Source organism: Callospermophilus lateralis, chromosome 4, assembly GCF_048772815.1.
Source record: "Callospermophilus lateralis isolate mCalLat2 chromosome 4, mCalLat2.hap1, whole genome shotgun sequence".
NCBI lineage: Eukaryota > Metazoa > Chordata > Mammalia > Rodentia > Sciuridae > Callospermophilus > Callospermophilus lateralis.
In genome coordinates, this window is record NC_135308.1 from 126823449 (window position 1) to 126839713 (window position 16265).

The 16265-nt window shown below is 34.7% G+C and overlaps 1 protein-coding gene across 5 annotated transcripts in view; it reads right to left on the reverse strand.

The window, feature by feature from the left end:
* The window catches only part of Osbpl8 (oxysterol binding protein like 8), a 192452-nt gene that overhangs the window by 161580 nt on the left and 14607 nt on the right, over positions 1-16265 (reverse strand). For 2 of the 5 annotated variants that reach the window (XM_076854893.1, XM_076854892.1), the window contains exon 1: positions 9565-9631. The exons of 2 other annotated variants lie outside the window; for them this stretch is intronic. The gene's annotated coding sequence lies outside the window, so the exon portion shown is untranslated. Of the gene's footprint in view, positions 1-9564; positions 9632-16265 lie in introns of those variants that run through there. One more of the 5 variants, XM_076854890.1, reaches the window with a different exon arrangement.

Sequence of the window (16265 nt, forward strand, 5' to 3'; positions counted from 1 at the left end):
GATATTAAATCAGAGACTCTGCATCTGATAGAAGAAAAAGTTGGCTCCGATCTACATACTGTGGGGTCGGGCTCCAAATTCCTTAATAGGACACCCATAGCACAAGAGTTAATAACAAGAATAAACAAATGGGACTTACTTAAACTAAAAAGTTTTTTCTCAGCAAGAGAAACAATAAGAGAGGTAAATAGGGAGTCTACATCCTAGAAACAAATTTTTACTCCTCACACTTCAGATAAAGCCCTAATATCCAGAGTATACAAAGAACTCAAAAAATTAAACAATAAGATAACAAATAACCCAATCAACAAATGGGCCAAGGACCTGAACAGACACTTCTCAGAGGAGGACATACAATCAATCAACAAGTACATGAAAAAATGCTCACCATCTCTAGCAGTCAGAGAAATGCAAATCAAAACCACCCTAAGATACCATCTCACTCCAGTAAGATTGGCAGCCATTATGAAGTCAAACAACAATAAGTGCTGGCGAGGATGTGGGGAAAAGTGTACACTTGTGCATTACTGGTGGGACTGCAAAATGGTGCGGCCAATTTGGAAAGCAGTATGGAGATTCCTGGGAAAGCTGGGAATGGAACCACCATTTGACCCACCTATCGCCCTTCTCGGACTATTCCCTGAAGAACTTAAAAGAGCGTACTATAGGGATACTGCCATATCAATGTTCATAGCAGCACAATTCACAGTAGCTAGACTGTGGAACCAACATAGATGCCCTTCAATAGATGAATGGATTAAAAAAATGTGGCATATATACACAATGGAATATTACGCAGCACTAAAAAATGACAAAATCATGGAATTTGCAGGGAAACGGATGGCATTAGAGCAGATAATGCTAAGTCAAGCTAGCCAATTCCTAAAAAACAAATGCCAAATGTCTTCTTTGATATAAGGAGAGCAACTAAGAACAGAGCAGGGAGGAAGAGCATGAGGAAAAGATTAACATAAAATAGAGGCAAGTGGTGGGGGGAAAGGGAGAGAGAAGGGAAATTGCATGGAAATGGAAAGAGACCCTCATTGTTACACAAAATTACATATAAGAGGTCGTGAGGGGAAAGGGGAAAAAAAAGGGAGAGAATTGAACTACAGAAGATGGGGTAGAGAGAGAAAATGGGAGGGGAAGGGAGGGGGGATAGTAGGGGATAGGAAAGGTAGCAGAATACAACAGTCACTAATATGGCATTATGTAAAAACGTGGATGTGTAACTGATGTGATTCTGCAATCTGTTTTGGGGGTAAAAATGGGAGTTCATAACCCACTTGAATAAAATGTATGAAATATGATATGTCAAGAGCTTTGTAATGTTTTGAACAACCAATAAAAAAATAGGAAAAAAAAGAATTTTTTCTGAATATTTTACAAGTGTGATATCTTTTCAGGTTTATGACAACACCATATGCACTGAACAACTGAGAGCTGATTTACTTGAACTTTAAAATGTTTTAAAATGAAAAACTTATGAGCACAACAAAATTAACTGCAGTTCAAATAAGACAAATATTTTACTTCAAATTTTTGGCAAGGGTGGGGAGAATGAAAATGGAATATTTGTTTAGTGCATGAAGAAATACCTGTCTTTGAAGAAGCATAAGAAATAAAAGAAAAATTGGCCAGATATAACACATTTTAAACATTTATAAAAATAAAAATAAAGAGAAAACAACTATAAGGGCAAAAATTGTAATGTATAAAGAATCTATGACAGCATATAAGATCTGAAGACCACATTCATTCACTTAACATTTCTGAACACCTACTATGTGCTAACCACTGTTCTAGAAACTTAAGAACAATTAGAATAGTGGTTATCATTGTACCACTGACCAGAGGTGGGAAGGCAGAGACCACTGTGGACCTTGAAATCATCTGTATCTTGCCCTGAGCAGTAGTTTTTTGTGTATACACATGTAAGAATTCATTGACCTATAAGAGTTACGCACTTTAGAGTATACAAATTGTACGACTACTTTTTTTTAAATACGACTATTTTTTTTAAACAGTTGACACTGTTGTAATGTTTTTATATATACTGTTTCATTTTAATTCAAAAACCTTTGAAAAAAATTGCTGGCATAACTGAAGAGTATTACATGTCTCTTTATGATGACCAATATTTTAAATAGTCCAAGAGGAGAAAATGTTTTAAGAACATTCTGGGGGGGGGGGGGGGGGAGCTGAGGTTGTGGCTGAGTGGTAGAGTGCCTGCCTAACACATGTGAGACACTGGGTTCAATCCACAGCACCACATAAAAAAATAAAGTTATACATTATAAAAAAATAAGGACACTCCCATTAACACACAAATACTCAACTAAATCAGTAGGATCTACTCATCAATATACAACACAAAAGAAATAACTGAACTTTTTTCAAGTGTTTATTGTTCTATCAATCACATAATTATTCTGCAAGATATCAACTTAACTATTTCCCCCTTCTGTGTGTGTGTGTGTGTGTGTGTGTGTGTACACATCACGGTTTGAAGTCAGGGGCACTGAGCCACATCTCCAGCCCATTTTACTTTTTATTTTGAAACTGGGTCTGGATAAATTGCTGAGGCTGTCTTTGCACTTGGGATTCTCCTGCCTCAGCCTCACAAGCCGCTAGGATTATAGACATGTACTACTGTGCCCAGCAACTGTTTCTCCCTCTATTAGTGTTTCTCTATAGTACCAATTTCAAAATGTTTTCCATGTACCACTAGTATATAGTTACTTGTTTTTACTCCTTCTCTATTTTAACTTTAGCTTAATTAATAAAATACACACATTTCCTTGTTTAAATCAAAAGTTTCATTTTTTTCCACACCCAGCCCCAAGTTTCATTTTTCTAATATAATAATTCTAAAAAATAAAAAATGTTCATCAATGTACACCACCATACCAAATATTAGAAGATCCTGCCACAAAACTGTACTATGCCATGAAATGTCCATTCCCAAGGCATTTTACTTTCCCCTATCCTAATGTAGCATGATAAGATATAAATGATATTACACACTTGCTATCATTTAGAGGTCCACACCTCTATACTATTTTATATTTCTGAACCTAAATTTCCTAAGTAAAATTATGAGACTAAGATGACAGTTACTGAGATTTCCCTAAAACTCTAATATTCTACAATCTAAGAGCCTGTTTTAACTCTTGTCTAAATATTGCTTGCATCAATTACCACAATGCAAAAGAAAATAAGGTGTAAAATATTACCTCAACTTTAAAGTCCATACTAGGACCTGTCTTTTGAGTAATATATTGGCCAGGGGGTTAGGGGAATGTAAGGTAACAACGATAACACAGCAAATCAATAAAGTATATTGCAGCTTCTTTCAAATTCAGTGCAAATGTTTTTATCCTGCATGATCAGCATAAATATCTCCTAAAGAAAAACTGTTTCTTATATGGAATCAAAGTAGTATTTATATATAAATAAATTTATATCTTAAATATTTATCACAACTAGAATGCAAACATATTTCCAATCTTTTGATGGAAAGGCATTTTCATTGAGTATGGATCTGCTGATTAGAGTTTCACATCATTTTCCTTGCTTAAACCACATGGTCTGAGATCTCTGCTATTATTCCCTTAGAGTGAAACAAAACTTCTAAAACACTTGCAAAGTCAGCAGTTCAGAAAATCCTAAATTTCCACCATTACTTTTCCTGTCTTTTCTAGTTATCTATCTTATTCATACTGAGTTCCAAAGAAGTAATATAAACAGACTTAAGTGAATGCAGGAAGACAGCAGGGGGTTGCAGTAAAATAGAAAACATTTTACAATGGGCAACAAGCATGCTTTCTTTTTCCTCCACAGGAAGATACTGTCTCTCTCCATCAGATATTTACTATACAAACATCCTTGAAAATAAAGTCTAGAACAAGCAGACAATTCTTTACTTGCAAGATAAGCAGAAATACAAGAGATTAATAGAGAATTGTCTTCTAAAAGTCTATTCATCCTGTTCCGTTTCACTCCTACCCAATGGTACACCCTGTAACATTTCACCTGTACTATTTAAGTGTTGTTAAAAACAGATCAAATCAACAGTGAGTCACAGGACATTCCTAAGGAGACTTCACTTTTACAAATGTCTGAGAATTATGATAAGCAGAATCTTTTCTACCTGGTTTTAAACAATTTGAAGAAACTCTTTGTACATAAATCATACATCATAAAGTCTCATCTTTATTCCTGAATGCTTTTTGCACTGTAGTTAACCATCAAACAAAAGCTTCAGAATTATGAAATGAATCAAGAGGCTGCTTTAGAAAGGTACATCCTGAAGTAATAGATACTTGTCAAATCAACCTGGAAAGCCACAACAGACACAGAGTGTAAGAGAAACATCCCCCACATGCCATTCTTTAAGTCACCTCAGCCAATAAAAGTCCGATATAGGCCTAAAAATTGATAGTAACTTTAAATTTCACTACATATTCTCTTCTCTCCAACCTTCTTGAGTTATGCCACAATCTTATACCAGAACCACAAAAAAGGCCAAGTCTAAAAAGTTAATAATGTGGTCTTCCTCTCTGAAAAAGCAGTATGAAGTTATTATATCACTACTTCATTTCAATCTTAGTTGTTTTTTGTAAATAATGCCAGGCAAGGCACGGCGGCATATCCTTATAATTCCAGCAATGTAGAAGGCCGAGACAGGAGGATCACTAACTTGAGGCAAGCCTCGGAAAAACTCAGCAATTCAGCAAAACCCTGCCTCAAAATAAAAAATAAATAAAAGGACAGAGGAATATAGTTCATTGAATAAGCACCCCTGGATTCAATCCTCAGTACCAAAAAAAATAAATAAAAATAAATAATGCTTGAACTCAAATATCATCAGGAAATTCATTATTTAATAAATATCTTAAAAGATTCCAAGTTGTTTCTTGTTTCCACCTAGGACAAAATTTTTTTTAAGCATTTACAAACTACAATCAAAAACTAGACATTAAGGCGCATACCATAACACTAAAAATAATGGGGAATCTTCGACAAGTGAAAATTAAAAATTTTAAATGTGAATACCTAATTTTACCCTCTTAAGGAACTATTTCTAAAACAAATCAATTTGTAGCAGATATGTAGAAACCTAATAAACTCTGAGAGTATATGTAAAATTGGAAAAACCAGCTCAAACTGTCTGATGCCGTTTGTTCTTGCCTTAGAATAGCAGTGTCATTCCAGCTCTTTATTACTTACCTACCACTACATTAAAAAGGAAATATAATCTGTTAAAAAAAATTAAGACATCATGCATTTGGCTCTGTTAAAATAGCAGTTCCACATCTAAACTTGTACATCACATAAAGACTCTCTGTGAAGATAAGAAATGAAGAAGCTGGTGGGGGAAAGGCATAACTGAGGCTCAGGGTGAAAACAGGCTCTTTACTCAAAGGCTAATATGTCTAAAGCATAGCAGTGAAGAAGAATGGTCCTGGATGAGGCTGTGGAGATTGTCAAGTAATGAGTCTGAGTTTTACTCAGTGTGAAAGAGAAAGCCAACAAAGGTTCTACTCAAGGCAGGAACACGATCAATTTACATTCTAAGAGACGATAAGATCTTCAAAAGCATCACCTCATGTAGTCATTAGGATAGCACTATAAGGCAAGTAATTTTTCATTGTAGCCTCATTTTCAAAATGAGGACACTGAGGTTCTAAGAAGTAAAGTAACTTGCTGGCCCAATTCACAATAGCTAAACTGTGGAACCAATCTAGATGCCCTCAATAGATGAATGCATAAAGAAACTGTGGTATATCTACACAATGGAATATAACTCAGCATTAAAAGAAAATAAAATTGTGACATTTGCAGGTAAATGGATGGAGTTGGAGAATATCATGCTAAGAGAAGTAAGCCAGTCCCAAAAAAACCAAAGGCTGAATGTTTTCTCTGATGAGTGGATACTGATCCATAATGGGTGCAGGATGGGGGATGAGATGAGTGGAGGAATTCTGGATTGGGCAAAGGGGAGGTAGGGGAGGGAAAGGTGAAGCCAGTAGGAAAGATGGTGGAATGAGACAGACATCATTACCCCACACTGTGTACAACAAGAGATATGAAGAGTTGTGCTCCATTTGTGTACAATGAATTGAAATGCAGTAAATTGAGGTAACATTCTAATTTATCTGATATTTGCTCCAATTAAGCAAGGTACTATCAGTAAAGGAAGAAAAATGTATTTAAGAAAACACAAGGCTGGGTGGGAAAGTTACTATAAATTACCTATTTTAAGCAGAACTATTCAATGTTGTTAAAAACAATTATAGCAATTAGATACTCTCACTTTTACTTGTTAATAGGTAACTCCCTTCATCACACAATAATAAATCTAGAACAGAAGATAAATTATCTATAAAATATGTAAGGGGCTGAACTGAGAAACCTCTCTCCCTAACCAGTCCCTTTATGTTAAAGCTGTCCAAATTGAGCAAAAAGGATAAAAGATAATCTACCTATATCCAATAGATACGAATAATGTACGTATTTCTGACAATATTTACACCCTATCTTATAAAAAATATACATGAGAAATAGTGTAGGATTCAACAAAATCATTTTTATATTGAAAAATAAAATCAGGAGATTGTGTTAAAGCAGACATCAAATTTTCCATACATCCTTTATTCATTCGCAAGTTTATAATTTATTTCTTTAATGTTACATGCAATCCTCTACTTGATTCCAAATCTTAAGCATCACCAGGTCTTTAGCATGTGGATATATTTAGATATAAAATAGCTTTCTCATTTTTAAAGGTCACAACTAAAATAGTAAAATAAACAAAAAAATAGAATCATTGTACTAGAAATATAATAAGATTGGGTCAATATTCTCTTGTATTACAATGTTCTGTTTTCTTCCCTTCATTAAATTATTACTTGTTTTTAAAAATCAGAAAACTAAAATGTTTCACTTCTTAGAGGGTTTTTTTAACCTTTAAAATTATCAATTTTTTATAAAATTCACAAAGGGAAAGCTTTTAGTTTATACTCCAGTCACTTTCAGTTATTCTGACTAATTAGATTCCTGTAAGTCATATTATAGGATAGTAACATGGGTATAAACAATAAATTGTTACACTGAATGTTTTAAAGGATGTATTTAATTTTTTTAAGTCATTAAATTAACAGTGACACAGATCTTCATTAGTAATTTCATCATCCATCAGATCTCAAGGGCTAGGCCTGGGGCTGTAGCTCAGCACTTTCCTAGCATGCACTGGATTCGATCCTCAGCACCACATAAAAAACAAATAAAATAAAGGCATTCTATCCATTGAAAAAAATCTCAAGGGCTAGAAAATTCTGAATTGACAGTATTAAATAAATCCTTCTATAATATTCTTTCTCCTAGATTTCTAAAATAGATATTCCAGTTTTTTCTTCCACTTTTCTGGTCAGTACTTCACAGCCTCCTATCCCCTCTGTGCCATCCAAAGATGTTTCCCCATAGGTCATCTTCTCCTCTCTTCTCACTGGACATCAATGGCTACAACTGCCATCACAGGTTGATTATTCCTAGTCCTTTGTCTGTTTAGCCTCATAAACCCAACAGCCTCCTGAGCAGTTCTACATTGGAAGTCCTTCTCAAACATACCACTTGACTTGTCCCAAAAGAAACTCTCATTTTCTTTATCCTAAAGGGTGCTTCTTCATCTGTATTCTCCACAGCCCAATTAGCCTTCTGGACTCTTAACACTTTTCTTACTGCTACTCTTTACTTCAAGCCCCAAGAATTTAAAACTTGGCAAAAAAAAAAAAAAAAAAAAAAAAAAAGCAAATAGCTTTCTTGGTTTGTACCATCTCTTATCTTTCAGAAATATATATAAATCTTATGTGGCTCCCTTCTCAAAATTATTCAAAGACTCCTCCTCATACCATAGTTATTCCATTAAGCCTTTCCATGATCTGACACATCCAGCCACTTTGTGCTCTTATCCCCAGACATGATAAACTATTTGAAGCCCCCTCTTACTTCTAGTACTCAGCTCCTATGCCACTGTCTATGCCATAAAAATATTCTCCACTCTTCATTTTCCTATGCCTACTTCTTATTCAAGACTTTGCTCAAGTATTCCCCTTTCTGGTAAAAAGATGACTCCTCCAGAATGAGACAGATTCTCCTTCCCTAGGTTCCAATAAGTACTTGATCCTAAAGTTTTTCACAAATCACAACTGTCTCGAGTTTTTACTATTCAGGGGGGTGGGGAGGAAGTCTAGATTCTCCTTTATATTTTTAGCGTATGTCCTTCAATAAACTTTTGTAACAGCCCTGTAATTTCCATAAACAACAAAGCTTATTAGTTCTTACTGGATTTTGAAACATTGACATCTTATGTAATACCTGGCCAAAGCAGGCACTGAAAAAAAAGAATTCATTAAATAGATAAAGGAAAAAAGAAAAATTTTCCTTAAAAGTAATTAAGTCTATATATTCAAATAATTTATTCAATTAAGAATATTAGTGAAAGACTGATAGAAAGCAACTATAGTGTAAAGCAGAATAGGCTTCATGGACACTTAATAAATGCCATATCATATCAGGCCAAATGTATAAAGGCTGCAAGATCTGAGTTCAGCCAAAAAGAAAAAAATAGTTAATATTGTGTTATGAGATTAAAGAAATACCACATGCACTTAAAAACTACAGCAGTCACAGATTTCTGTTTTAACCTATCCAAATCTACCTCCCCTTTCTCTGATAACATGCACCATGAACTTTGAGGAAAGCATCCCTCCTCCAACTTATGCAATCTTGATACCACAATCTCTCGCCTAACCAAAAAAAAAAAAAAAAATCAAAAAACCCAAGTTGGCCAACCAGTCCCTTTCTATCTCACCCTGAGAAATCTGATTAATGAGCAGAGTGATCACTTAAATCAAAAATAATCAGAAAAGAATTTTCTTAATAGAGTCTCCTTTATGGAGGCTGTCTATTCTTTCTGCTCTCTAAATCCTGGAGCTGCTCAAATATCTCTTCTTTCTAAAATTCACTTTTTCAGGGCTGGGCTTATGGCACAGTGGCAGAGCGCTTGCCTGGTACATGTGAGGCACTGGGTTTGATCCTTGGCACCACATAAAAATAAAGGTATGTGTCTATCTACAACTAAAAAAAAAAACTTTTTTAAATTCACTTTTTCAAGTTTGAAGAGTTGTAAATTATTTTCTCAGTCAAAGCTTCCTATTGCTTTTTCTAAAGAACTCTAAATAAATATAGATACTATTTCAGTCATTTTAAATCAAAATAGGCTATCTTTGAATAAGGAAACAAAATGAAAGTTAGTTTCAAAGTATTTTAAAATGAACTTATAAAAGCAAAATCATTGTCAAACTTAGAACATAAAATACCCTAAATGCTATCACAAGAAAAAATACAATACCATAATATTCACTTATGTTTGTTAATGGGGTGTTTTAGCCATTAAATAAAATCTATCATATAAATGTCACATGCATTTTTTAAGATCAGGTTTTCATTAGAATCATAAGGAGAAAAAAAATCATCCTTAATAAGCAATGTAATCTCTACCTCAGTTTTATTTTGGATCCTATAGTACAAGGTATTTTCTTCTTCTGGAGCTCCCACTTCAGTTCTTCTTACCCACTATCAAATGAAGAATTTGTGGTCAACTACACAATTAGTACGAAGAGGAAAGACATTTCTAAAAATATCTATTTGAGCAGCTGACTGACATTTCCATTTGTCTGACCAGTATTACAATCTACTCAGTTCTTATGAAGCAAATACAGGAGTGGACACAAATAAGTGATGACACACCCTCCAAAGATACTTGACCACAATCAACCTACATCAACAACTTTAAAAGGAGAGACTCAGGTGTTCAGAAATGACACAATTAACTTCATCTCTACCTCATCACCTATGTGTTTTCTAAAGTTCTAAGCTGTATCAAGTGCAAAGCTTAGAAATGTTTTTCAAAGGGTAATGTAATTTCAGTAGGAAAAAAATATATATCAAATTTTTATTATAGACCAGGCCTTATTATTCACCAGAGCAAATTATTTAAAATGCACATACAAGATTCATCAACATTTCCAATACATGGGAAGTAAAGAATTAGGACAAAAAAATAAGCAGAAGAAAAGTTCCTAGCTTCTCCTTAGGAAAACACACAATATAACTAGGAGGATCAAAAATACACAGGAAAAAAACAGCCATAATATGCAACACTTTTCTCCTATTATTTTTACTATAAATTAAAGTGGTTTAAGAAAAGAAGAAAGAGAAGAGCATCCAGGTGCTATTTGGAAATCAAGAATTGTATTAATCCAAGATTGGTTTTTTTTGTTTTGTTTTAACTTTCACTTATATGTAGTCAGAAACTTAATTAAGTGCAATTTGTATCTAACATTTTTCTTCCATTAAACATATTCACACTAAGTACACACTATGGCAATAGCCATTAGGGTTCCTCAAACCTTTATGCAAGGCTTGGATGTTTCTGTCAAAGACAGGAAATGGAGGCGGGGGAGAGGTGATTTTAAAGTAAATAAAAAGGTTACAGTTTCATTTCCTGTCAAATATCAGATTTCTACTTCTGGTACATAATTTCATTGTTGCAACTCCAGTTGAGGATCTGCTAAAAAATAATCAGTTAACTATGCCATAATAAAAATTGCATACTACCAATGATGGTGCAGCGAAAGAATACCAACTGCTGACAATCCCTTCTGAACAGCTAAAAGTATTTTGTTTCTTCCTTAATACAAACAATAGCTGGCCTGGAAAATAACAAGCAAAGTTCCTGTTGGTGGTAATGCCTACGAAAGCAGAAACTAAAAAAAATACTAATAAACCTAAATAGTAAATAAATCCAGAAAATAAAAATCAATAACATAAACACAATATAAATAAAAAAGCAATGCGGCCAACTAGGTAAATACAAAGACTTTTTTTTCTATTTTTAAAATACTAATAGGTTGGAAGGATTTACTCCATCTCCAAAACTTATAAAAATAATCAAAAAGGTGTAGTATTGACATATCACATACATCCATACCAACGGAACAGAAAAGAAAGTTCAGAAATGGACCCATACACATGTGATCAATTCACATCCAACAAAAGTGCAAAGATACCAAAATGGCAAAGAAAAATATTTCAATAAAAACTAGATATTTTGTGGGGCTGGGTATATAGCTCAGTTGGTAGAATGCTTGCCTCATATGCACAAGGTCCTGGGTTCACTCCCCAGCACAACAACAACAAAAAAAACCTAGACATAAAAACTTGGCTCTTGCATTAAACTCAAAAATTAACTCAAAATGAACCACAGACCCAAATACAAAAGCCAGCACTATAAAACTTCTAGAAAAGAGATCCACTGCGCGACCAGCACGCTAGCTTCATACAGGAGGTTCGAAGCATAGAAGTTAACTAGTGAGATCAAAATAAACACACAAAACTCAATTTACCTTTTTCTTTGACCAGGTCTGAGAAGGCCCTCCCTCTGGCTCCTGCCTCCAGCCACCCCACCAGTGGGGCAGCGAGGCTTACTCAGGACTAGCAGGAGAGAGAGAGCGAGCAAGCCAGGGAGTGGCCTTTTATTGGGGAACAAGAAATTCAGGGGAAAATTCCATCCAATGAAGGTCGAGGGGGACAGCATTCCAAGGTCAGGGTCAGTGATTGGTCTCAGGGTCAATGGTCAGTCACACCCCCACACGGATGGGCTCTCGCACCTAGAGAGGGTGGGGATTCGTTCTGACACAGTTTAGCCAGAACACCTCACACCCAATCAGGGAGGTGCCCAATCACGTGTGAGAATGGCTTCCCACAAAGAGAGACAAAATTCAAAACAGAAAAAGGACCAATCTTGAAAATAATACTGAGCAAAGGTAAGACAACAATACGTATTCTATGATTTCACCTGTACAACTTCTTAAACAAAAATAATTTTCAGTGCCAGAACCCAGACCAGTTATTATCTAGGGGAGGGGTGAGAGAGGAACAGATTAAGTACAAAGAGGCATTTAGGAATTTAGGGGACAATGGAAATGTTCTACATCTAAATTGTAGTAGGTGCATGAGTGTGTACATTTGTCAAAATGCAACTGAATACTTTAAATGGGTACATTTTATTTTATGTAAATTATACCTGAATAAAGCAGTTTGGGTTGATTGTGTGTGCACATATATGTCATAAGAAATATTAATGGGTTGAAGGGTAGAAAGCATGAATGACTGCAGAATAGAGAAAGACAGAACGATATACCATAAGAAGGTATTTTAAAATTGGAAGAAAGTTCAAATTTTAATAGCTAAACCTAAAATTATAACTGAGGAAATTTATTAATTTCATTTATACAACTGAAATAACTCATAGGACATCTATGAAAATTAGATGAGACAATTAATCTTTTTTTAATATTTTTCTTTTTAGGTATAGATGGACACAACACAATGCCTTTATTTTTTTTATATGGTGCTGAGAATGCCTTTATTTTTTTTTTTATGTGGTGCTAAGGATCGAACTCAGGTCCTGCCTGTGTTTGGCGAGCACTCTACTGCTGAGCCACAATACCAGCCCCTGAGACAGTTAATCTTAACACTATATGGATGTTTGTACATGACAGCCATATATCTCACGTTAGTTGAATCTGTATCTATCAGCGTTAAATCTTAAGGTAAAGCAAAGAATATAAGCAACAGTTACATGGAGTAAATTATGAAAGAATTTCTACAGGAAATCATATAGATGCAAATTTTGAAGCAAAAAAAAAGGAAAGAAAGGCGAATGCTGCAGGTGGAGGGAATGGCAATATACAGAAGAATGGAGGCGGAGAGGAGCAAGTCCTGTGTAGGAGACAGCAAAATTAGCCTGTGGCAACTAATCCATATGTGGCAATAACAAAAAAAAAAAAAAAAAAAAAATCCGGGTAATCTTTCCATCTGATGCAAGTATTTGTTTAAGTTTTACAGTAGGATCCAGAATTGTAACTTTATCCAGAAGATATCTTAATATTAAGCTAAAGATATATTAAACTGTTTAAAATGGGGCAGCAGGGAGTTCTTTCTGTTGGAAAAAAAAAAATGTGAATGCTTAGAATCACCAGCTTCAGTCTCTTGGAGGTTGATCAGAAAACACATTAAAATATAATAACTAAACAACATATGGACTGGCTGTGCAACTGTCACTGTACTCCTAAATTAAAAAAGCCTTTACATTTTTCAAAATCTAAATTCTGTGATAGTTATTTCTGAAAACAAGATACAAAAAAATCTCCCCAGATAACTATTCAGCTACAAGAATTATCTCAGAGCTTACTTAAAAGGCATCAGAATGCTAAATTTTTGTTTCAAGAGACCTAATATGACCCAAATCAGAATTCTTAGGCCTTTCTAATTTTGAAGTGTTTTTACACTTATACATTTAAAAATATTTGATGAATGAATACCAGATTAGCATGCTCAGGGTACTTAACTAAATCTTTATTAAGAGTTTTACATATGTTACAGGATAATTCCTTTCCGTATTTTATATATAGAACAGAAAAATGTTCTTTTCAATGTCTTACTGTGGCGAAAAGATGGCTAGAAATAACTTAGCTAATTTAGTTCTCAGGGTGAGAGTGATGTATAGAAATGTATGGGTATGAGATACATGACAAATGAAATAGTAAAGGTAATTAATACTGACCTTTAAACAGTAGCAGCAATGGAGCTATGCTGAGGAAAACAAACTATAAGATTGCTTTTTTTTGAGAAAGGATATCATGTAGTGATAGCCAGCTAACAAATGAGGTTTTAACTGATCCATCTACATCAGTTAGAGACCTTGACTTAGCAGAGCTCATAAAAGCTAAAGCATTACCTTATCGACTTTTTCTTTCTTGGGCCCATCTATTACACATGTAATTGGTGAAATATTTATAAACACACACAGAAAAAAAATTATTGATGAGATACATTGTTTAGAACCATTAATGATTTTTAAAAATTTTTCTTCTCATAGTAATAGTTTAAGCAGCTTTTCTTTTTTTTAATATTTATTTTTTGGTGTAGATGGGCACAACACAATGCATTTTATTTTTATGTGGTGCTGAGGATTGAACCCAGGTCCCGTCCGTGCTAGGCGAGCGCTCTACAGCTGAGCCACAATCCCAGCCCCTATAATATTTTCAAAGCATTTATTATTCTAAGAAACAAAAATGAGTTAAATAAGTTTAGTAAGATCTGCCAATGTTATGGTTTAGACATGAGATGTCTCCAAAAGCTCATGCATGAGACAATGCAAGTAGTTTAGAGGTAAAATGATTGGGTTATGAACCTTAACCCAATTGTGCACTAATCCCCTGACAGAGATTAACTGGGTGGTAACTTCAGGCAGGTAGAATATGGTTAGAGGAAGAGGGTCACTGGAGGCATGCCTTTGGGGTTTATATTTTGTCCGTGGTGAGGAGAGTAGGCTTTCTTTCTGCTTTCTGATTCCATGTCCTGAGCCAATCCATTCCAAAATGGCTCTGAATTAACTACTTTGTACCTGGGATTGACCCTGAAATCACATTAAATGTAGTTTTCCTGAGGCCAGCTGTGGTGATATACACTTGCAATCCTAGTAAGTCAGGAGGCTGAGACAGGAGGATCAACAGTTAGAAGCCAGTCTAAGGAACTTCGCAAGACTTTGTCTCAAAATTTTTTTCTTTTTTTTTTTAATATTTATTTTTTAGGTGTAGATGGACACAACACAATGCCTTCATTTTTATGTGGTGCTGAGGATCGAACCTGGGTCCCACCCTTGCTAGGCAAGTGCTAGTCCAGTGCTCTACCGCTGAGCCACAATCCCAGCCCTCAAAATTTTTAAAAAAATTTTTTTAAATTTTTTAAAAATTTTTTAAAATTTTAAAAAAGGACTGGGGATGTAGCTCAATGGTACAGTGCTCCCGGAATTCAATCCTCAGTACCACAAGGGGAAAAAAAAAAAAAAAAAGCAGTCTTCCCATAAGAATAGCATAATCTTAATTTGTTATAAATGAATTTGAGTTATAAATGAATTTGAAGGCATTTTCCTTTATATACATAATAGTACCAGTGAATAAATGTATTTGAATTGAATAAGAATATTTGTAATTTAATAATTATTTAGATGTAAATACATATTGCTAAAGCAGTTTAAATCATGTTAAAAATAGCATTGTTGATAGACTAAACATTCCCACACCCAACCCTCTGTATGTGTAACTGTTATAGTGTTCCTTGCAAGCTAGTAAAGACAATAGTAAACAAGCTCAGATCTCTATGTAAATTATGAGTTTCAGAATCAGTAAGTCCAACAATGAAATTTTATCATATAGCTGTTGTCTTTGACTGTTTTCAGATGCTATAACAAAATACTTGAAACTGAGTAATTTATAAAGGAAAGTTTATTTCACTTATGTATCTGTAGTCTGGAAAGTCCAAGATCAGGTGACCACATCTGGTGAGGGCCTTGTGCTACATTATGGTGAAAAAATGAAGAGCAAGAGGACACTTCGGAGACAAGACTGAAGGGCAGCCTCACTTCATAACAACCTGCTTTCAATCCCCATGAGAAAGACATTAACTGCTCCTAACAATCTCTTAAAGGTCCCACCACCTCTCAGCATTGTTACACTAGGGACCAAATTTCAACATGAGTTTTGGAGAAGACAAACCATATCAAACCATATCAGTTGTCAATAGAATTTTACGCTGGTAACTGTTCCTCAAGGTTATTTAATTTCTTACAATATTGGACTATTAAGTTTCTGTCTAAAGAGTAAAGGGTGTCTTAAATGAGCAAAGTATGTTTTTGTCACTCCTTTTTTAAATACCTTTTCAACATGTGGAAAGCAGGAACCCATATCTGTAATATCACTGCAACTTCTCAAAGAGATTCAATGCCAAATTTAATACTTATTTTGCCACTCCCTTCTTCAAAGACTCTCCTGATCTTTTAGTCCTTTCTTTTACCTTTTTAGTCAATCCTTTGATTTTTTCACTAGCTCTCCTCATTCTGCCTAGTGTGTAAAAATACCTCAGCATTTCATTGCAGTAGAACAATGCTCTCAACTACCATCTTCACATTATTACTTTCTATCAAACTCATCAGCCTAGAACTTTCTCCCACATTTGTAAACCACACATCTAAGGCTACAGATGTAGCTCAGTGGTGAGAATGCTTGCTTAGCACATGCAAAGCCTTGGGTCTGATCCCCAGAACCACAAGGGGAAAAAAAAAAAAAAGAAGAAAA